The sequence below is a fragment of the Hordeum vulgare genome, chromosome 4H (assembly GCF_904849725.1).
Source record: "Hordeum vulgare subsp. vulgare chromosome 4H, MorexV3_pseudomolecules_assembly, whole genome shotgun sequence".
NCBI lineage: Eukaryota > Viridiplantae > Streptophyta > Magnoliopsida > Poales > Poaceae > Hordeum > Hordeum vulgare.
Genome location: NC_058521.1, coordinates 236306285 through 236331107, shown reverse-complemented (window position 1 = coordinate 236331107; position 24823 = coordinate 236306285). Strand labels below are relative to the sequence as shown.

The 24823-nt window shown below is 41.7% G+C and overlaps 3 pseudogenes; all 3 read right to left on the bottom strand.

Moving 5' to 3' along the window:
* Positions 1-8892: 8892 nt before the first annotated feature.
* LOC123450419 lies at positions 8893-10147 on the bottom strand (annotated as a pseudogene).
* On the bottom strand, positions 9384-9469 carry LOC123451517 (annotated as a pseudogene).
* Positions 9554-9640, bottom strand: LOC123451512 (annotated as a pseudogene).
* Positions 10148-24823: the final 14676 nt, after the last annotated feature.

Below are 24823 nucleotides of genomic sequence, written 5' to 3'. Positions count from 1 at the left end.
GATAAGATGGAAATGACATGGTCTTGGGAAGTTTTTTAGGATGCCGAGCCACTTTGGAGACTTGGAAGAGATGATCTTCCCTAATTTCCACACCACACAGCCACAAAAAATCAATTTCAAGTAAAATCTTAAAAAAATTCAAAACAAAAAGAAAGGGCCAAAATCCAGAGTGTGACAAACCGTCCACCCTTAAATAAATCTCGTCCTTGAGATTTGGTTGCTCACACTACAAGAAATATGCTAATACACGATGCTATATTTCTGTTGCTACATCGTCATGGTTTTTAATTTACGACGATCTTACGATGAAAAACAAAGCGTCGAAAATGAAGCGTCAAAAACTGACAGCAACGACGTTTTGATCGAAATCGTCGTAACTTTTACGACGATTCCTTGATCGTCGTAACCTTTACAACGATCCTAAATCATCGTTGGCAATCTAACCCAATCCTACGTGGAAGTCATATGTGGCAAAATTATACGAAATCAAAACGTCATGGTTGAAATCAGCCGAACCCATTTCAATTGATCACATGGGCTGGTTTTATTTTTTTGGGCTTTTTCTTCTTGGGCTTCTTTTTGAACCTTAGCCTATTTACAACCACTTCCAGTATTTTTTCGAATTTATTTGTATCATTATAATTTGGGCCCTGACCTTTTAGTGCCCAAATACATTTGGTCTAGTTTCAGTTTTGGCCTTTTTCATTTTTGAATTCAGCAACTTTTTGTTCGAGAACTTGGTTTCATTTTATTTGTTGGGCCTTTTCAACCCAATTATATGTCCAATATTAAATCCAACACTATTTCATATTCAAATCAAGAAAACTCCAAGTCGAATTAAAACCATCCATCATATAACATCACATAATACATCTCCCAAGTTTACATAACACAATAACTCATCTCATGAATACATTTTCTTACACAAAAAATAGCAAGAACGGACAAAATTGCAAAATAGAACAATGGCAACATGTGCTACTATCCCAACAGTACAATGGACTTCATTCCACTCTCCTATGAGACATGCTCGAGATGCGACAACTTGTTATCCTTCAAGAACATTACACTGCAAATGAATCAATCAAAAGGAAATAAATATAAAAAAATATAAGAAATAAAAAGATTTGTGTTCATCGTGAAGATGATGTCAAAAGAAATGCAAACAAAAGTGAGAGAGACATGCACTTATTTTTTTGTGTGAGGAAGTTGTGCATGCATAGACACGGTACCACACCATTGAAGATAATTAACAGAAACGGGGCATAAACATAGGCCAAGTTCAAATCAAAAAATGTAAATGTGAAGCCAAATCAAACAAATGAATATGTTTAGCCAACCAAGCAGGAGAGCACTAAACAAACAATGCTTACTAGCTAGCTACTGCACTAGAACGTGACCATCCAACATGCATACACGCATCTTGCAGGAACATATATGTAATGCCCCAAGAGTGTAACTTGCCATATTTGGAACCTTCTGGTATGTGGGTCCATCTTGTCATTCCAATGACAGCATATTGCATGTGTTATTTCATGTGTCACCTTGTCTTGCCTTTCCTTGCATGCATGCATCCATTCCATTCATCCATGTCTTGTGTATGTGGTGTGAGGAATATGTGATGGTGTGATGGTGTTATGTGAAATGATGTGGATGTAGTTTGATAGTAGGATGTACTTTTGGTTTGCAATAGCAGTCAAAACAAACTCCCTCTCTTTTATCTCAAGCCCAATATTCACTTGCTCCATCCCTGTTTTAAAAATGTCCATGAATTAGTATGTTTTGTGGTAGATATGATGCTATGATTTTGCTGTTTTGAACTTTGATTGAGAGGTGCAAAATATTCACAAAACAGTGGATTAAATACAGTTTTGTAAATATTTATAGACTCCAAAAATCACTTTTACATTTTATTCAAATAGGTAATAATTCCTTATGACCAGGGGTATTTTTGCTTTATTTTTAGCATTATCTGTTTAGCCTGTGCATTTATTTTCTTTTCTGGTGTTGGTTTTAACTAGAAAACCCAGTGGGTTATTTTCCTCCTATCAGCCGCCAGTTGGGCCTCTCTTCTCCCTCCCGAGGCCCGGTACTCCTTCTGTGTCTCCCGTGCGGCAGCCCACCTAGCGCGACCTCCTTCTTGGTGATGCCGTCGTCGCCTTGTGTCTGCTTTCCGTTTGAGCTTCAGAGAGAGACCGAGAAGTTTGACGGTGCCGTCCCATTGAGGCCCTCATATAAGCCTTAGCGTCCGTGCCCCCTTCCCCTAGGGTTCCGCGCTTCCCCCATCTAGCGCCGCCACACCTCCCTCCATCTCCCCTCCTCCCCACGTATGCTCTCTGTAGATCTAGTAGCACAGAGAGAGAAGAGTGCACCGCCGTCGTCCACCGTGCTTCCGTCGTCTCCGGCGCCGGCCACCATGTCCGGGGGCTCGAGGAGGACCCCCGTGCTCCATTCCCGCCGTCGTTGAGGTCGGGGAGCGACCACATCGACGGGCAGGAGCTCGTCTCCGACGTGCTCCCGGCGGCCCTGTTCCTCTAAGTTGGTTTTGCATCAGGCTTCTTCAGTCTTCTTCATATCCGCTCCAGTCCTCTCGAGGCTGCCTCCTCTGATCGGATCCCTCTCCAATCCTTTCTCTAGGTGAGCCTAGCTCCTCCTCCCTTCCCCCTCGGTAGATGCGGAGTAGGGGTGGTGGCCGTGACTCTCTGTTCGGAGAAGAGCACGAGATGTTGTGTTGTTGTGCATGTGGGTTCGTTGTCTTGGTGTGCTCAGACAGGTGCAGAGCAGAGCAGGGGCCTCCAACCGCGAAGTAGCAGTAGCGTTGTGTTCCCCACGTATAGAAACAGTAGCAGTAGAAGGCATGCTCCGGCGATCGTCACCATCGGCGTCTCCGGCGATCTTGATAGGTTATATTGTTAGATCTCTCTGAACTGTCAAGTCTCCGTAGCGTAGCGTAGTGGTGCAGTGTGTTGTTGTGGGTCAGCTGATCGTGGGTGCGAGTCCTAGTGTTGCCCCCTTATTAATTCTTGTTTCGGCACAGTAGCGCAGGTAGGATGGCTTACCTTGTACGTCTTCCCCTGTCTGTCGAGTGCCTGGATAGTAGCAGAGTGGTGGCTTGTTTGTTGGTGAGACCAGGGGGTCTAGGGTTCGATCCCTCCCCATCCCTTTTATTTTATTTGTAGCATTCCTTTTCTGTTTTTGCATTGTGTGCTTGCATAGATGTATGTGGTGTGCTAGATCTTCATGTGGGGTATTTTGTTGCCTCCCAAGCAGCAGGTTGACCATGTTCTTGATACTATAGAGCAGGTGTGGATATATCATGTGTAGTAGGCATGTGTAGGTTTAAGTACAAGTGTATTGTGAGAGTTAGATCATGTATATATGTGTGTTTTGCACTAGCCTAGTGTGGTGCATGTGTGTGTGCTGCGTATCCTCATGGTTTTGATCTTGTGCATTATGATGTGAAAGTGTGTTGTATGTGTGTGTGTGTGGGTTTCCCCCCACATACTTTGTGTGTGTGTAGGTGCACATGTATGTGAGTGTGTTTAGCATGTGTGTGAGGTGATATTGTGTGGGCTTGTGTGTTTGTGTCACACACATGCCCAAGGCTTGGTGTGCCTTGATGAGCACATGTGCTAGCTTGTGTGTGTGGGTAGAAAGCATGATGTGAGTATAAGTTAGTTGGGTGTTCTATTTAGCATGTGTAGGTTCTTTTCATGCATGTGCTTGATGTATGTGTGTGTGTGTGGTGGTGTGCTAAGGCACATGAACATGAGGTCCACCCTCATGTGCACCATTGGACTTGTGAGAGCGTGCATATGCATGTGTAGGTGATGAGTTAGTGGAAGCACATGTGATGATGCACTATTCACCTCATGTGATTCCATGTCGATTTTGCTTTCAAGTTTGTGCCCAATTGTTCTATGCAAGTGCCTATGTATTATATATGTTTTTGGGGTAGAATCATCCCAGGATTCCAATGGTGGGTTCAGATTCCACTTTGGAACTCTTTCTGTGCATGACATATTTCTGTTTTGTTCAATGTTTAGAGCTTGGTTCCATGTGATGTGAGGAGCCGAAGAGGTTCATTCCTTGTTGTGGCATTAGAGGGTGAACCCCTCTATAGCATGTTGATTTTGTTTCATGCTTAGTAATTCTTATGTGCAAGTTGTGCCTAGTCAAAGTAGGCATGTGGCTGAAATTCCAGTTTAGTGAAAATTTGTGATTTTCACTAAGTCTGAGAATCTGCTTATATTTTCTTCTCATGTTGTTGTGCTTGTGAAAGTCCATGTGTTGGGAATCAGCCCTTGCTATCAACTGGAAAGTTATAGCTTTTGTATTTGTCTAGCTCTCTGTCAATTTTCATTCTATTTGGATTCCTTTAGATATTGTTTTGGGTGCTTTCAAAATGCTTCAGAGCATAAACAGCTAGTGAGAATCTGGAATTTTCACTAATTCCGTGAAAACTAATATTTTTGTCCAAGTTAGCAACTGTGTAACTTTCTGTCTGAAACTCATTTGAATTAGCTTTTAGCTCATGCTTGTAGTACTCTTGGATAGCTTCTGCCACATATCTTATTTGGCATATTTGGGTGGTTGTAGGTGCTTTGCATGTAGCTCTCAAAACTGCTATGACGATGTTTATGGCAGATTGTATAGTTTTGATGTTTTGATGCTTGTGAGTGCATAGTTGATGGTGTGGTGATCTTGTCTTCACCATCCCATCCATACTTGTTTGTTTTATGTCTTGGCAACCTGGGAACACCAGAATTATGCCATTGGAGTGTGTTGTGTTGGATTTGATACGTAGGACTCTATTTCTTGTTTCGTTGTTCCCGGTTGACCCGTAGCTCCGTTTGTAACGTTCTTTACATGTTTTTGCATCGTTTTCGCGTGGCGCATTTGTTCATGTCATTCTCATGCCGTTCAAGATAGCTTAGAGTGCAGTTCTGTCCAGTAGCTTGCATTTCCTTCTCATGCTTGTGCTAGTGACTAGAATAGAGGTGCATGTTCATTTTCATCTCATGCATCATGTGCTTGTGCTGTTGTTCATTGGATGTTATTCTTATGTTGGGTAGCACCAGGATCGGAGAGCGATTACGTGGATCCGGGAGAGTACGTGCAGGACGAACAAGAGCAGTTCAAAGCTGAGGACATCACAGGCAAGATGATATGACCTTGATTCCATCTCTAGACTTGTTATGCTAGATTATGTTTCTTTCGTCATATGCTCGCTGCCTAACACAGAAACAATTGCCTCCTGATATTTCCATGAAACCTAAACACTTATCCCATCCTAGAAAATCTTGAATGGCTAAGTAGGCTTTGCTCAGCTTCTAATGTTAGCGTTGCTAGTTGCAGGTGCTATTGTCTCATGTGATAACATGAGTTTGATATCATTATGTTAAATCTGATATTTAATTAATGCACCTATATACTTGGTAAATAGCGGAAGGCCTAGCCTTTTGCCGGGTGTTTTGTTCCGTTATTGCCGCCATAGTTTCCGGCTACCAATATTTGATTCCATAACTGATCGCTCCTAACACGTTCACGGTTGTTATGGGGACCCCCTTGATAAATCGCGTAGTGTTAAGACTTGTCCGGCAGGACCCAACATTGGTGTTAATTTGCTAATCACTTAATAATAATCTGCATAGGGAATAGCTACCCCGAGGAATTAATCAACAACCTGGGCCAGTGCTCCTCATGAGTGTTGGTCCAAACTAGAGCACCGTGCGGGGCCATCCCGGGGCAACTCGGGAGATTTCTCTGGCCACTCTACGCTTCGCTTATCCGGCGTGTCCTGAGACTGAGATACGTGGCTCTTATTAGGGTCGTCGACACGTCGGGAGGTCCTGCAAGTCTTGTCTTACCTTAGTGATATATCTTGCGTATAGGAATCCCGGTGAAGCTTTGGTTCTCCCGAGAGTTGAGGTTTTCCTCTAAGGAATCCGACGAGATCACGAGTTTCGTGATAGAGGATTACTTTGCGGCCCATGACCGTTTGTGATGGACTAGTTGGAGCACCCCTACAGGGTTTAATCTTTCAGAAAGCCGTGCCCGCGGTTATGTGGCAACTTGGAATATTTGTTAACATCCGGTTATAGATAACTTGAACATAATCTATAAAAATTGCCAACTATGTGCGTAACCGTGACTGTCCCCTTCGAAGACATCTCTTCGATCGGGAACACGGTGGGGTTATGATTGACGTAAGTAGGTGTTCAAGATCACTTAGTGATCAGCTAATCATCGATCGCTAGTATAGACCACCTTCAATACATGTTCTACGTAAGTTAGCCACCATAAATGCTTAGGATGTTGCAACCTAAACACCGAACCTGCCATACCTATTAACTTGACTAGTTCTGGCACTGAGATCATAGATTGCTGAGTCCCCATGGCTCACAGATTCCTTCAACACACCAACAGGTACAGGTACGCCCGACACAGGTGAACCCAACGGCACACAGCTGGCGTGGCAGTATGATACGTCTCCAACGTATCTATAATTTTTGATGGTTCCATGCTATTATCTTGTCAACTTTGGATGTTTTATATGCATGAATATGATATTTTATATCTTTTTTGGGACTAACCTATTAACTCAGTGCCAAGTGCCAGTTTCTGTCTTTTCCGTGTTTTTGACCCTTTTTCAGACAGAGTCCAAATGGAATGAAACTTTACGGTGATTTTTTTGGACCAAAAGAGACCCCCGAAGCTTTGGAAGAAGGCCAGAAGAGCACGACGAAGTCACAAGCCCATGGAGCCCGGCCTACCCCCTTGGTCGCATCGTGCAGGCTTGTGACCTCCTCGTGGGCCCAACTGACGCAATTCCACCGCCATAAATTCCTATAAATTCGGAAACCCCCAGAAAGAAATCTAGATCGGGAGTTCCGCCGCCGCAAGCCTCTATAGCCACCAAAAAAATCTGCAGCCCGTTCCGGCACCCTGTCGGAGGGGGAATCCATCTCTGGTGGCCATCTTCATCATCCCGACGATCTCCATGACGAGGAGGGAGTAGTTTTCCCTCGGGGCTGAGGGTATGTACCAGTAGCTATGTGTTTGACCTCTCTCTCTCGTGTTCTTGAGATGTCTTGATCTCGATGTACCGTGGGCTTTTCTACTATAGTTGGATCTGAAGATGTTCTTCCCCCTCTCCCTTCTTGTAATGAATTGAGTTTCCCCTTTGAAGTTATCTTACCGGATTGAGTCTTTGAGAACACTTGATGTATGTCTTGCACGTGTCTATCTGCTGTGATCAACTTGCGGGTTTGTGACAATTGGGAACCTATGCATATGGGTTGGCACACGTGGATTCATGCGAGTACTCAATGTATGTTTTGGTGATCAACTTGCGGGTTCGTGACATTGGGAACCTATGCACAGGGGTTGGCACACGTTTTGACTCCCCGGTAGAAACTTTGGGGCACTCTTTGAAGTTCTATGTGTTGGTTGAGTAGATGATTCTGAGATTGTGTGATGCATATCGTATAATCATGCCCACGGATACTTGAGGTGACAATGGAGTATCTAGGTGACATTAGGGTCTTGGTTGTTATGTATCTTAAGGAGTTATTCTAGTACGAACTCTTGAATAGATCGATCAGAAAGAATAACTTTATGGTGGTTTCGTACCCGACAATAATCTCTTCGTTTGTTCTCCGCTATTAGTGACTTTGGAGTGACTCTTTGTTGCATGTTGAGGGCTAGTTATATGATCCAATTATGTTATCATTGTTGAGAGAACTTCACTAGTGAAAGTATGAACCCTAGGCCTTGTTTCCACGCATTGCAATACTGTTCGTGCTCACTTTTACCATTTGTTACCTTGCTGTTTTTGTAATTTCAGATTACAAAAACCTATATCTTCCATCCATATTGCACTTGTATCACCATCTCTTCGCCGAACAAGTGCACCTATACAACTTACCATTGTATTGGGTGTGTTGGGGACACAAGAGACTCTTTGTTATTTGGTTGCAGGGTTGCTTGAGAGCAACCATCTTCATCCTACGCCTCCTGCGGATTGATAAACCTTAGGTCACCCACTTGAGGGAAAATTGCTACTATCCTACAAACCTCTGCACTTGGAGGCCCAACAATGTCTACAAGAAGAAGGTTACGTAGTAGACATCACAGTATGATGAGGAGAACGACCGCCTGTACGTGAACTATCCAGAAGACTGAGGCATGGTCGTGATCGTTGGGAAGCATGCAGGGTAGCATAGTCATTTATCATGTTATGTAGTCCGTAGCGGAACTACCTTGTCTGAAATAATGCGTGATGTAAACTCCGTTATTATGTATGAGATGGCAGTTGAATCCCTAATTGTCATTCCATTATTATGTATGTGCTATGTTACCGTGCTTGCGAAACGCTTAGATGCGCTTCTTTTCTCTTTGGGGCCTCGTTCCCCTAAACTGGAAAGGACCGCATCTTAGTCGTTACAATATATGAACATTTTCTGTAAGTGGGACATCAAGACCTTGTTTTAGAAGGACTAAAGAGCTCTTGAACGGGTTCTGGTCAACAAGTATATAAATCAAGCAATGCTCCACTTCTAATTTATTCCAGTATTTTTACTTCTAATTTATTCCAGTATTTTTCAACATATGTGATGCTACTATTTTCTGGAAACATGGAGTACAAGTATTTTTGGAAACATGGAAGAACATGATTTACTATCCTGGAGACTAGACAAGAGTTGTTCTGAGCATTGTTACTCGAGCGAAGAGGATGACTAAAAGCGTTCAATGGTTGAGAATATACCAACAACTTCAAACTCTCCTAACGAATGATTCAAGTCTGGAAACCTAGAAGCGGGACAGATTATACAGTTACCTGAGTGGAGTAAGGGACTGTTTACAATATAGAAATTTCAAAGGAATCAGTCAATTTCCTGCATGAACATAAATTAAAGTTAGTGTTCAAAACTTAGCAAGTTTGTGTTAAGAACTTGAGCTCCTTACTGAAAACATAATGTACAACAGTTTGGCCACAGGTTTGAGTTCACATGTATATTTTCACACTATGCACAACAAGTTATTTTAGATGCAGTTGTAATCTGAATTTAAATGAATAGGATATACTAAATTTAGAAACCAAAACCGTATGAAATTTCTCAATTCATCAATAGTTTGGCCACAGTTTGACCCCTTTCCCTTTCCTTCATTGCATACATTCACCCAATGTGCAACAAATATTTAGAGCAAAGCTCATGGTTATTGTGAAGTTAATGCAATCTCAATCAGTGACCCACCTAATAGCAAATGTAAGGGCTAATTAGACAAGCAATGGACCACTACTAGATTCAGTGTATTGTGGATTTCGATTCACAAGCAGATAAGAAATACTCACTCTAAGCTACCAGCACTAGCTAAACCAAGCATCAGTTTTAAAAAGCTCGGTTTAAGATACTTGAACGATCGGTGACATCTCAGTAGCATCTCCTTGTAAGATCATATGCTTAGCTAACAAACTCCTTTGTGTACCACAATAATAGAATTACCTCAAGCATCTCTACAACAATATATTTATATAGTGATGGCATGCCTAGCATCAGTTTTAAAAAGCTTGATTTTAGATACATCAAAGACCAAAAAAGGTCTCAGTGGTCTAAATGTTTCACATCCTCTGCTCGGCACACCATCATCCTAACAGCAACATCAATTCATCCTTACTCACATCACCGAGGAAATCCAATGAGCATGGTAGGGCACGATACTTCGCAAAGCAAGAAGGCAAAGAATGGGATCGAACAGAGAGGAGGCACGAGTGGTAGGCGACTACCTTCTCCACAGGGGGACTTCCTGGTGGTGATGTTGAGCACCTTGGTGGGCATCCTGACAGGGCCCTTGACCTTGAGATGCTTCTCCTTGGCGCCCTTCACCAGATCGGAGCACACTGCAAGCAAACGAAGCGGCCACGCAACGCGAACGACAAACAACGCATCAGATCAGCGACGTGCAAAGCTGGAACGAACGGACGGGAGGAGGGGAAGGGATCACCACCGGGTAACACCCTTCTCGAGGTTCTTGACGGACTTGGAGGAGAGGGTGATGCGGATCCGGTGTTGTACCTCCTGGGTCCCTCGATCCCGAGCTTGCCCGACTTCATGGACGGGGCGTAGGCCAGCTCCGTCACCATGGCTTGTGGTGGGGAGGAGGCGATGCACCAAGTTCGAATGAAGGCCATTTAAATGTACAAAGGAATAATTAATCATTGCAGGAGTAGCACACAAAGACTGAGCCCTAACAACAGTTGAAGTCCTGAATTTCTAATTCTAGTCAGGTGCTTGTTACATTAAGAAATTGCAACTGAAATTTTATGGCAACCAACACAAAGGAGATAACAAAATGATCTAGTTATTATCCAACTATAGCATGAATTCCACTTGTTAGACAATAATGACCCGAACAATGCATCGCTAGCAATCCATATTATATGTAACGCAATGCACTCACTTGTCGATCGAGTCATTTATCTTCCCTTTGATGACGGCTCCCTTCCGCGGAATCTTGGTCTACAACAAGCACACAAATAGATGACTGATTAGCACACGAAGGCGAGAAAACCATCCCCAATCGCACAAGAAGGGACCCAATGAACGACACTGACGTCGCCGAGGGGCACTGAGCGGATCCTGATGGAGTCGACCACGCCGAAGGTTGTGAACTCCTTGGTGAGCGCCTTCTTCTTGGTCCGTAGGGGAAGGTTCCCGATGAAGACGGTCCTGAGCAGCTTGCCCTCGTCGTCGAATGCCTCGTCCTCCTCGCCCTCGGAGGCCACCGTCTCGACGACGTGGGGCGCCTTCCTCTTGGCCCCAACCACCATCCATGGCCGCACCTCCTCCTCCATGAGCGCCGCCCCCAACGTCCGCCGCTCATACCCGGCCTCCACCTCGTCCCGCTTTCTCTTGCGCCACGCTGGCGGCCCCTCCCCCTCGCCCCACTTCATCCGAGACGGCTCCGCGGCCTCCGCCTCAGCCTCAGCCTCGGGCCGCTCCGAGGGCTTGCACGACCACGTGGGGACGATGGATGCAAGGGTTGGTGGGGGAGCGCGCGCGGGGGGGGGGGGGGGGGGCTCCTCCGGGGCGGACTCCTTGCGGCGGAACGGGTTGTCGGCGGAGAAGAGGGAGCAGACGATCGCCGCGTTGGCGTCGGGCTCAGCGGCCTCCTTCCCCTTACTCTCCATCTCCCCCATCCTCGTCGTCGGAGGTCTGCGGCTAGCATGCGGCGGCTCCAGATCTGAGGTGGGGGGAGCCGGTGGCTCTCGCGGAGGGGAGAGGACTGGATCGAGAGGAAGGGTGTAATGGGGGTGTGAGCTGGGGTTTGGGCTGCGGGTGGGGTATCTTTTTTTGTAGATATATGGATGTGGGTTGGAGATATGGATAGATGGATGGATGGACGCCATGTCATCGATCTCTGGGAAGATTTCTCATTGGTTCGAAAAATCAATGATTTAAAATAGTTTTCAAGTACTAAAAACAGAGGAATCTTGTGAAGCATCTATCAAAAATATTTTGCAAAAGGGCACCACACAAATTTTCACTAGAGTTAGGCCATATTTTCTGGATGAGGACCAATTTGTATGCATTTACGATCTTTCTATCTTTTTTAATCATTTTCCATGTGGCAAAAATGGGTTTCTTGTGAAGAACCTACCAAATATTTGTTGCGAAATTGGACTCCATCAATTTTCTAAAATACTAGTCCATATTAATATACAATTGACCAAATGGTTGGGTGTCAAAAACTTTTATCCCCCTATCGTGAAAAAGACAAATTTATGTCGATTCAGCAGGAAGCGGGTCAAATATAAACTAGAGTTACCTCATAGTTTTCTCATGATTTTTTACAAAAATCATTTTTAGGTAAATAAGTATCTATTTAATTAGAGATCCAACAAAAGTTTGGCAAGATTCAACCCCTAGCTATGAACGGTCATGCCAGTCGTTACGACCGCATTTTGAAACGGGTATAAAAAATTAAAAATAAATCGAAAAATGCAAAACCTTAATGTTGTGTCATCATATAACCAAGTTACCACGAAAAAAATAAACTAGTAATACGGTAATTATTTTTAAGAAGTGTTCTAAAAAATGAGCCATCATGTGTGAAGATGAATGGATTTCAAGCCAAATGATCAATGTTATGGTAGAATTCATGGCATAGTTTGTTCAAATGATCTCATATATTGCAGAAGGGTGCATGTTGGAATGACAAACAATGTTGCCAAAGGGACTTTTCATTTTCTTTGCACAAAAAAATCATTTTCCTTTTTCCAAGTGCCCAAAATAAGTTTTTTTGTGAAGAAACTATAAAATATTTGTTGTAAAATTGGAACAAATTATTTTCTAAAATATTAATCCATATTCAATGCACAATTTAGCAAATGGTTGGGTGCCAAAAGGTTTCGATCCACCTCTAGTGAAAAAGACAAATTACAGCCGATTTAGTAGGAAGCGGGTCAAATTTGAACTAGAGGTGCATCATAGTTTTCTCATCATTTTTTCCACAAATCATTTTTAGGTAAATAATATCTATTTAATCAGAGATCCAACAAAAAAATTGCAAGATTCAACCCCTAGATATGAACGGTCGTGTTCGTAGTTTCGACCGCATTTTGAAACGGGCATAACAAATTCAAAAAAAATCAAAAAATTGCAAAACCTTCGTGTTGTGTCATAATATGTGACCAAGTTACCTGGAAAAATAATAAACTTGTAATATGGCAATTATTTTAAAAAAGTGTTCTCAGAAATGAGTTATCATGTGGGCTTTCAAGCCAAATGATCAATCTTATGGCCACATTCATGACATAGTTTATTCAAATGATCTCATATTATGCACAAGGGTGCATATTGGAGTGGCAACCAATGTTGCCTAAGGAAGTTTTCATTTTCTTTGGACGAAAAATTCATTTTCCATTTTTCGAGTGCCCAAAATGAGTTGTTTTGTGAAGGACCTACCATATATTTGTTTTAAAATTGGACCAAATCATTTTTCTTAAATACTGGGCCATATTTAATGTACAAGTCGCCAAATATTTGGGTGTCAAAAGCATTGATACACCTCTCGTGAAAAAGACAAAATTTTGTCGATTCTGCTCGAAGAACTGCAGCTACATTATAGTTTCCTCTTTATTTTTCCCAAAAATCATTTCTAGGTACACAAGTATCTATTTAATCAGAGAAACACAAAAATATTTTCAAGATTCAACCACTAGGTAGGAACGGTCGTACCCGTTGTTTTGACGCATTTTGAAATGGCCATGAAAAATTGAAAAACAATCAAAAAATGGAAAACCTTTGCATTTTGTCATTATATGTGACAAAATTACCAATAAAAATAATAAACTTGTAATACGACAATTATTTTTAAAAAGTGTTCTTAGAAATTGGGCTATCATGTGTGAAGATTCGTGGCTTTCAACCCAAATGATCAATCTTATGGCCATATTCATGACATAGTTTGCTGAAATGATATTATATTATGCACCAGGGGGCATATTGGAATGGGAAACAATGTTGATTAAGGAAGTTTTCATTTTCCTTGTATGTAAAAATCATTTTCCATTTTTCAAGTGCCCAAAATGAATTTTTTTGTGAAGGACCTACCATATATTTGTTTTAAAATTGGACCAAACCATTTTTCTAAAATACTTGGCCGTATTTCATGTACAATTGACAAAACGGTTGGGTGTTAAAAGCTTTTATCCACCTCTCATGAAAAAGACAAATTTATGTCGATTCAGGTGGAAGCGGGTTAAAATTGAACTACAGCTGCATTATAGTTTGCTCTTTATTTTTACCAAAAATAATTTATAGGTACATAAGTATCTATTTAATCAAAAATACATGGTGTGGTGGCTTGACGTCGAGGTTTGGATGGTGGTCGAGGGCCCCAACTCCAAAACGCGTGGACTTGCATGACAGTCGCGTGGTCACCGCCTGACTGTTGCGTTGCCACGCGTTCTTGGTGGAATAGACATGTATCGTGGGTTGGACAACCCCTCGGTAGGTGTTAGGAAGAAGAATACAATCGAAGAATCTCACGAGGAGACTGAACTTAGCTCAAACATGAATTAGCAGCCAAGTGTTTGATTAGCGGTGCGGGTAATGAACATAGACAATGGGCCTAAATTTCGGCTGAGGATGATCATCTACTCAGGAAACTCTCTTGGCAAATTTTTAGCTCAAATGGATGAATCTAGGTGGCACTTGCTTTGAAAAGTAACACACTGTGCAGAAATATGGATGTTGAAGCTATGATCAAATGAATGAATGGATTGAGATGAAATTTGGTGTATGATGTTAATTTCGGCATATGAAGGCACTCTAAAAAAATTATACCATTTGGACATGCCAAAGTGACACTTCCTTCACGATATGCAATCTGGACAGAAAATGGTAATTGAAACTGAGCTCACGTAGATGATTAGATTGAGCTGAAATTTGGAGGAGGGTGAGAATTTGGGCACATTAATACACTTTAAATTTTTCATAAAATTTGGATAAACAAAAATTGTACTTCCTTCACAATGCTCTCTATTGAACAGAATATTGGGAAAATATTGAGGGAAACTGGCTGAATTAAATGAGCTAAAATTTGCTGGAGTGAGGTTATATGGTCAATTTCATCCCGTGGTAAACTTTCATCAACTGTAAAGCAATATAAAATGTAATTGCTTCACAAAATGAAAATATTACCAGAAACAAAGATTGGATGATGAACTCACATGGATTGTTAGATGGGGCTAAAATTTTGTGGAGAACTATGTTTTGGGCACATAGAAGATGTGGAAAAAATTCAACTCATCATGATATTCCTATCTAGTACTTCCTTCACAGAGCTGTTAGCTGAACACAAACTTTGGAAATTTGGTGAGAAAGATTTACTAGGAAAATCATTATGAAAGTTTTCATGAGGCAATGATTTGGATATGAAAAATATGAGGGTAATCAAAGAAATAGAAATAGAACTTCCTTCACAAAGTGCTATTCTGAACATAATAGGAAAATGAATATTGTTGAATTATTTTTGAATATGGAAGGAAGGGTTTTCACATATTTGAGGAATATATGATCCAAACTATTTATGAGAATTTTTCGAGATTTTTTGAAATGACAGAATAGTAGGTTGCTTCACAAACTAGGATGAGGTGGGAAAGAACATGTTACGACATTTTTTTAATCGTCGTAGAAGTTATGACGATCTCATCTTATGCGGTTACGACGTTTTTGACTCACGTCGTCATAATTTATGTGTAGATTTGATCCCCTCAAACGGCTTACGACAGTCTCGGAGGAAATCGTCATAGATTTATGACGAATTCATTAACGACATCTTAAAGAACGTCATGTATGAGCATATTTCTTGTAGTGTGAGGGAACAAGTATGAATATTCCGACTCAGATATGCCTTTCCTTATATGATGTTCCCATAGAGTTATTCATATGACTTGACTTTCTCGCTCCAGGGTGTGGTTTGTTTCACTATATACTCATTTTGATAGGTATTACCTCACATGTTCCTGCTTACACTGTCTTCTATTCCTTTCATATCTCTCGGCTTAGCTGAGCGCGATAGATTATCGTGACTGAGATATATCTCCTTCTCACAGGTTTGAGAGTGATTTTTCACTGGATGTGATATCCAACATTGACAACATTCCATGGAGTTGTCAACAAATTTTCTCGATGGACACCAAATCTTTTATTCCTTGCATTGGGTCTCTCAAATATATGCATGTCCTCTGAGTTCAAAACAGTGATGTGAATCATAACCATTCTCCTAGAAGAGTCTGCCTTCTCGAAAGGTTCCTGAATCATCTTGGCTGGCTCCACTGTCTTGAGTATTAGGTCTGCACCAAAGGTTTTACGGTCGTCTGTCGTGACCAGTATAAAGGGGTACGACCTTATAACCGGAGCATCTCAAGACTTGACGGATGGTGGTTCTGACAGAATAATCTTGCTTACAGTAGACTATCCTTTAACTGATTCTCCTATGTGAGGTCACATGCTTTGAGACTGTTGTTAAGCATTATGCTTTCTCATTTTGTCGGTATATCCATGTGGATAGGAGGTTGTGTGATGCTTTAACATGGTCAACGAAGTGAATCTATTCAGCTGGCCTTTGGTTTGACGTGACAGAATTGGATACTCAATACTCGCAATTCTGAGCATAATAACATTGGCTGAATATATTATCTTGATATCAGGTCCCTACAGACGGAGTAGACCCCATAGGTGTATATTCATGGGGATCGATACCGAACTTGACTGTCTTGGGTGTCTGTACCATGTTGGTCATGGAACAAATACCACACGTGTATTGCCGATTATGCTCCCTCATTATTGTTTTCCTTGTCTCGATCCTTTGATGAAAGAACTTGTCCCTATATATATATATATATATATATATATATATATATATATATATATATAGAAACTCTATTCATCACCTAGGATGCATAATAGGTTATTCTTCACCCGAGGTAATCGTACGAGCTTTTCATAAAACATTACATTTAAAATACAAATAGTTACATTCATATTGACCCACTATGTAAAATTTGGCATAAAAAAATAAAAATATAGGTTGTAAGACAACAAAATATGCATTTTATGTATATTTTACACTATGTTTTTACGTTTGTAATTTTACGTAACAAAAATATGTTTTACAGTGACTATATATTTTCTTACAGACTCTTTTTACATATGAAATAAGAAAAAAAATACGTAACGTAAAATTACGATGCATTGATGTTAGAATAGACGGGGGTGAAGAATAACTATTCCTCACCCAGGGTGACAAATAGTGTGACCCTATATATATATATATATATATATATATATCTTCAATTCTTTGTGTGACCACAGGTGTTGTCATGTGCAATATCCTGACACTCACACTTTATCCTCGTTCAGATCTTGTGTGTTAGGATATATGCCAGGTTCACGTGTGTTTACACGGAGCTCATTTTTGTCATCAATCATACAAGATCATGACAAAATTTGATGAAATCACTTTGTTGGGTGGCACCAACATAACCTTCATAAGTACTGCCAAAATTGTTGTCCCAAGTTGTCTTTCTACAAAGCTTGTTGGTCCTTGCATCACTCCCTGAAGTGTATAACTGACTTTCTTCCTCTTGCATAACTAGTGGGTTTATCGAATTTTTACCATGATTTCATCATCGTATGAGTGAGTTGCATGAATTTGGCAGCAGGCTCAGAGTGTATATGGAAGTATCTGATTCCCAAGGTATACTTGTGTTGTGACTTATTCTTGCTTCGAACCAAACTGTTGTGCATCTTATTCTTGGGATGCACTGCTATATACTACCATCTCACTATGTAATATCTTGCACCAGTGTCATACTGAGAAAAGGTTGAACAGTTTGTGTTGGAAGCCATCGAAAGTATCATGGTGGGGAAAACTGAATAGCTTGCGCTGAATGCTTTCATCAGGCAGCTTGTTGAAGAAGATTGGATACTGTACTTCATAATCTTCCCCGCCTTAATGGATTGTTGGGGAAAACTCGGTACCTTATACCTAAAGCTTTTGCGGTAGCTTACTGAAGAAGCCTTAGTATCTTTCACACGAAGTTATCCACGTAACATACTTAGGAACATAGAGGAATCTTACATCGTAAGGTTCTCTAGTAGCTTGGAGAGGAAAAGTGGAGATCCTCATACCAGAAACTTCTCTCTGTGATATGTTGACTTAATGCCATATGTACCCTTTAATATTTTTGCTACCGGTTACTTGTATGAAAATGTTGCTCGACTACCCTTCTTAGTGAGTACTGAATTCATATCACATTCTAGCGTGCTTCCCGTGTATAGCATGTTTCAGATCATTCTCATAGTAGAATCAAACCTTGTATTTGAACCATACCTTCGACTCGAAATATACGATTTGTCTTGCACACTATTTGTCTTCCGGCTGATTTCATCATTACTCCTGTGAAAATTGTACACCGAGGTAGACTTCGTGCACATAATCAAGCCATGGTATCATTTGTATTTAGATGAGGTATTCCCAATATAATCTAGACTTCCATATTGTTTAACTGAGCTTCCAAATATTTTACCTCCTCACTGGTTCTTCAGGTCTGGTGTCGGGTCATGAGCAACTTCCATAAGGGGAAATAAGGTAACACTAAAGGCCCAAAGAAAGAAGGAAAAGAAACGAATGAAACAAAATCACACAAGGTAATCAAGATCACATACAAGCAACATCATATTTTACTGCTATTCACCCAATATGCATGCATGCCTAAGCACACAAATCCATGTGGAAGGGGTTGGTCTAAACAAACCTACACCTAGCGCTAGCTTAACACCAGTTGCATCTCGATGGAATCAAGGATGAGGACGAACTTGGTGATCATGTAGCAAGACATGGAGGTAACAACCACATTATCATCAAGCAGATGGTAGGGAACCATACGCGTCCAAAGAATGGGTGATAGGCTAGGATAGCAGTGAACATAGGGCTTGCTAGCATTGCTGTTTTCTGATAGCCAAGATTAGTAAGGGTTGCCAAAACGGCGAGTTGGATGGCACGATTTGGTGTAGAAACATGTCTATCACCAAAACTATAGGTGTGGCTCGCGAAAAGATATCTATGCGATACCCGAGCATCAATCCTGCAAATGGTGTCTAGAACACAAGGTACCTTGGCATCACTCCGCTCGGATAGTGATGACGCCAAAAATCAAAAAGAAGGTATGCAAAGCTGGAGATTGTAGGTAGTGGATCAAAATGGATACCACCTACACTAAAAAGATCAACCGTTAGCGATAAGATAAAAATCTATATGCATGATATGAATCAAACAAATGCAACAACCAAATGCAGCAAACCGACTAGACTCTAAACTACCGGTTTCTAACGCTCGCACGGGCTAGGGCATTCTACGGCCCGACCTGCTCTGATACCAAGTCTTGTGGCATCCCAGCTCACAGAGACCGGAAAAGCCCGTATTCCAGCCCAGAGATTAGTCTTCTAGAATACGACACTGCTTGGCATAGCACAAATTACCTCGTTATTACAAATACTCGAGGATACAAAGGTTGGTATATCACAATGAATTACATCGGCATGGCGGCACTGCGCCTGCTCAGGTTGATCTATGCTAGAAGCATAACAAATTGAAGCAGATGAATAACTTCAAGCGGCGGAACAACGATGATGATGAACGCCACTCCGCATGGGACTCTCGCTGGAACGCTTATCCTAGATCGCCAACTCGTCAAGCAATCAATCATGGCATGACCTGCCAACTGGCATGACACACTAGGTGAGTACTTTGAATGTACCCGCAAGCTTACAACAACCATGGAAATCAGGACAAACAATAGCATACCATTTATAGGTTACAGATCAAAAATAAACATGACATCGCTAGAACAATACGATATGAGCATATGATGATACTAGCATGCAACATGTTTAAACTATCATATTTCAACTTACTCTGATCGGGGATATCTAGTCACTACCACATGTATCCAAAATATTAATCAACCTCGGAATCCATGATCCACTTTGATCCTCTCATGATTATAAAGATCAACCAACTTGTTTCCTCATCGAACCAGGGTTGCTTATTAAGCAGGTTATTAATACTATTGACTCATAGTGTGACCTACTATGAACTGGGCCCATATCCGCGGCCACAGTTATCGATAGTTATACACTCTGTAGAGGTTAGTACACAATACCAAAACCACGGAACCCAAGGCCTCGTGCTCCCATTCGTGTGGACCACCGGCGTTCCGACACAACCAATCTATTGCATCACACTCTCCCAACCACTTTGACAATATCCCATTTGGGCTAAGTCATGGGTGGCCTTGATGCCACTCTAGACATCCAGCGGCCACCTTCGTGGAAAAACAGAAACAGTTCCAAACGAGGACATGAGCTCAATACCAACACAGGAACAAAAGGCTTATGGCCACCTACCTGATCAGGGTAGCGCACACACATACCCTTCCCTAGTTGGAGAATCTAGCAAGACGGATGACAATAGATCATATTAAGGCCTTCCCATACAAGAAGATGTGTCTGCACTGGTCAGCTCGACTCGAGGGCACCATGGTCAGCCAACAGATGTTCAAGTTTAGTTACTATCCGGTTTAACTTGGAAAGTAATGAACTGAGTCATAATAAAAATAGCAGGATGAAATGACAATGCACTTGAGCATGATATCATCACAAACATCGACGGGAAGTATGACCATTTAACATGTGAAGTATTAGCTTCAACAATATTAAAGCACTTAGCCTACTAAATGCAGGTAAACATGCCATATCGATGATCATGCATATCACACTTACTTTTCATAACTGACGGTAATCATGCATCAGATGAACAATACTATCGCCAACAAATAATAATAACAAGCATGACATATGAGAATAGTACTTGCAATTAGTCACATACCTAACAAGGTGCACAAGCAAAAAGCATGAAGATGAACATGAATCCACAAGCATAACGAAATAGAAATACCACTAGTAGATGAGCAAAAAATTATTAAATATTTAAGTATAAATCCATGGCTACTACAAGGTCATCATGCAAGTGGATGTCATGCGTTGCTTGGGGATGATGGATTCACCAGGAGGAAGATCGAGAAACTAACGGAACCATGCACCGACAACACTTCTCTCTCAAAGGGGGCTAAACACGGGCAAGGGCAAAATGGTCATTTTAAATATGTGACAACATAATGAAAATGTTATCAACCGTACGGGCTGGAGGATATGAGAGCGCGGGCTTTGGAATCATCTACTTCATAGTTACGGTCGCAAAGATATGGTCGTTTGCTCGTTAGGCACAAAAGCACACAAAAATCTTTCCACTTCTGCTCTTAATGGGTGAACGTTCCCAAACTAACAGATTTGGCCGGTGGGCTAGGGTTAAAAGGGCCTTTCCTGAAATACACTTTCATATAGATAAAATGCACTCTCGTTCCTCACCGAAACGAAATACGCTTTCGACGCACGAAGACATGCTCACCAAATTGTGCCTTCACTTATGGGTCAATGGGCCGGTTTGGTCAGCGCACGAGCCACTAACACGTGGGGCCCACCATGCCTCTCTCCTCCCGATCATGTTCTTCCTCTTGATCCGAGGTAGACGACGTCGGGCGCCGGTCGAGGACATCGCCTACGTCGTCCGAGAGGGCCGACCGAAGAGCGCAGCTGCTCGGCCACTTTCTGGCGCACCTACTGGTGGTCGTTTGGTGTGTAACAACCCAAAACCGACGCTCTAGAAGATTCCACTTTTATTTTGTTGCCATTGTGTGCTTTGTTTGTTTATCGCATTCATAATCGCATTATTCACATCATCTGCATAGCATCGGCACTTTATTGCCGTCATTTTTCAAAACTTGCATTCGCTATTAGTTGCCGGTTCTTTCCGTTTTTGTCATTGACCGTTTCGGGACCAACCACACACGCACCTGTGCACGACATCATTTAAATATTTCTTTTACAAGTGTGTAAAAAACATTCTCGAAATGGGTTAAAAGTTTGCTTGCGGTCTTATTTTAAGGTAGGTAGGCCGTCTGCCAAATTTCGTCGCATTCCGAGTCTGTTTGATACCCAAACCAGTAAATATATAGCGGCACTAGCCGGTTTATTAGCGGGCGCTTTCGCTGTTTTAGAAACTTTACTGCCGGCTGCAAACTTCTCTCTTCTCTCAGCCCATCATGGTTACACAACCCAGCCAGCCCACTTACACCACCTCCATGTTCGGAGTCCGGTCAAGATCGTACTGCTCTAAAACGGACCGAACCCCTCAAACCCTAGCCCGTGTCATATACAAACAGCATGCCTAACCTAATTTTGACCACCCCCTACCTCCAACCTTGGAGTCCGTGCCCCACCGCATCTCAGTCAGAACTAGGCGATGCCCTAACCATATAGACGTTAGCCACCCACAGCCCCCTCTCTCCTCCCATCTTGCATGCCCGTGAGCCCGGATCCGGCCCGCCGGACCGGTAAACCCCCCGCCTGAGCTCCTCGCTCACCCGCAACCACGAGACGAGCTCCAGCCCCTGCTTCCGTCAGCCTTCCCCTGATCATATGACCATCGCCATCGTTTCTCTGGCTAGAGGTTGCCAGAGACCAACGTCGCGCCTCCTTGCATCGCCCACACCCGGCGGCCTCTACTCCTAGCGCCCCCGCCCCGTGCAACCTTTGTTGCGTCTCTGGAAAGCTCCTCCGCCACGTTTCGCTTGCCACCGAACGTTGTCCCTAAGTATCCATCGCCAGAACGGGTCCCTCTGCCCTGGATCCGTCAGATCTACCCGTCTGCCCCCTCGTTGGAGCATGTCCCGTTGCCGGAGCTCAACATCCGTCGCCGTTGACCTTGAAGTGGTCTCGTCCGCTAATGGGAGGACGACCATGACCATGACCATGCCCTCGGCCCCCTGTCGCCTGCATGGTGTAGCCAACCAGCTCCTCGCTTGGACCAGCCCAGCAGCGCCTCACCACGGCATGCGTCCCTAGGACTAAGGCCCAGCCGTGTGAGCCACCACCCCTACTTCAGCCGGCCCAGCCGCTCCACCGACCTGGCATATGCCCAAGGTGAGTGCCCCAAGCCGCATGTATGTGTCCCCCATATGAAGTTTAGTTATGTGACGCCCGCTAGTTTCGGCCCATGCACATTTGTTTATCTCTGCAGATTTACCAATTACCCACTGTTTTTCAAATTTCAAGAAATTGCCATGATTTAAAATTGCTCATAATTAAATAAGCTTGCACCAAATTAAAATGTTTTACATATGTAAATGTGTAGAATTTTGTGTAGATTAATAATTTCCAACTTTCATCCATGTTAAAGAATATTTAAAATGTTGTTTGCACGAAATTTGCATATATGTCATAATCTCGCATAATTGTTGTGTCATTTTATCCATAGTAAATACCCACATGTTATAAATCCAAGGAATTTATTTGTGCAATTATTTTTGTCGTTTGAGTAAGTTTGTGTGCTTGCCATTTTGTTGTGATGCCCTTTTGTATTTTTGTGTGATTTAATTCGTGCATCGTAATTAAACAAACATAATATTAAAAATGTTGAGAATTTTATGTAGATTCATAATATCCAACTTTCATGAATGTTTAAAATATTAAAACTTGTTGGTCGCATTTTTTTGCGTAAATGCCATGTTAAAATAATTTATTTCACAACTAAATAATCGTAGCTTCGATTTAAATAAACTTTATATGAAAAATATTGTGCTTGACGTACTCTACATGATTGTGGAATTTGCATGCATAACATGTTGCATCTACATGCTCAAGTCTCTATTGCAAGTGCTTCATGAATACGTCTAATTTGTTATTTTGTTCATTGTTGCGTGGATGATTGCATCTAGTCCATAGGTTTTTTGCATATGGTTCCTTCGTGAGCATTGCTCTAGGATATGTCTACTTTGATGCCATGCATATGGTGGCCATGTAGATTATCATAAACATGTTCATTTGTTGCTATCAGTGTGCTATCACGTTGAAAACTCTAATTTGTTTCCATAAAGTTCCATTTTGTGAAGCTCGAATTAAACAAACCATGCCTCTTCTGAATGTGTGAAATGGGGTGAATTGTAGTAGGGCATGCCTAGTTTCTGTTACTAGGTTTCCCATGCCATGTATATCATGTTTAGCTGTAGTTTTCTTCTTACGAACATGCTAAGATGATGTTGTTGTTTGGTAGGGTCGAATATTTCTAAGTCTGAGGATCTGATATTTCAGCATGCCATGTTGTGTTGATCCTAGCTATGAATGTGTGCATATTTGGACCTTGCTATTGTGGAATGAAATGAAGTGCATCATGCCTACTACCATGCGATCAATTTTCATGCAATTATATGACCTGTAGCATATTTTTTTATGCCAATATGCCTTCATCGTAAAAACTGCATTGCTAAAACTGATATTTCACTAACTGTGAAACTGCGTTCAACTAGCCATTTGGTGAGCACGTTTCCTAGTGATCCATGCTACTAGTCAATTTGCCGTTAGGAGATGGTTGTTGTGCGTCTTGTCCACTACTTCCTCTTGTCTTGTTCGAGCATTTTAGATTCTTGTAGCTTGTTGTTTTGGTGTGTATAAAATGTCATGTTGCTGTTTTTGGCAGATTATAGCTATAGCTTGTGTTTGTTGTATTTGTTGAACCGTTACTCCGATTTGAACGTGCCATATATGAAAATTTCTTAAAATCTCATGTATTTTGATAATATATTGTTGCACCCATAATTTAACATTCTTCTGGCTTTCAACTACATACATTTTGCATTCATGGCATATTATCTTGTGATGGTCATATCTTTTAGATCGTAACTCCGTTTTAGATTATCTATATATGTAAATCGACTATAATGACATGAAATATCACATGGTCCACTTTATTTTGCTATTTAATAAATATAAAATGTTTTTAGTTCACATATGTACCAATTTCGAAACTAACATATGTGGTCATTTCGGAAACGCTATATGTTGTTTCTGACCTCATTTAGAATGCCTAGATAGTGTGGTTTATTTATGCTTCACATCTTGCTGTGTTTAACAAAATTTAAGCTTGCCGTGTAAATAAACAAGAGTGAACTAAACGATTTGAACATGGAGTTTCATCAATATGCAACTCGTTGCATAATGAGCTTCACTTAATGTGTAGAGTTTCATTGTTGTGATTGTCATGCCTTGCATAATTAAAATGGACATGCATCATATGTGTTTGTGCATCATGTCATGATTATGTCGTGTTTATCGTGTCTTGATTGTTGTATCTG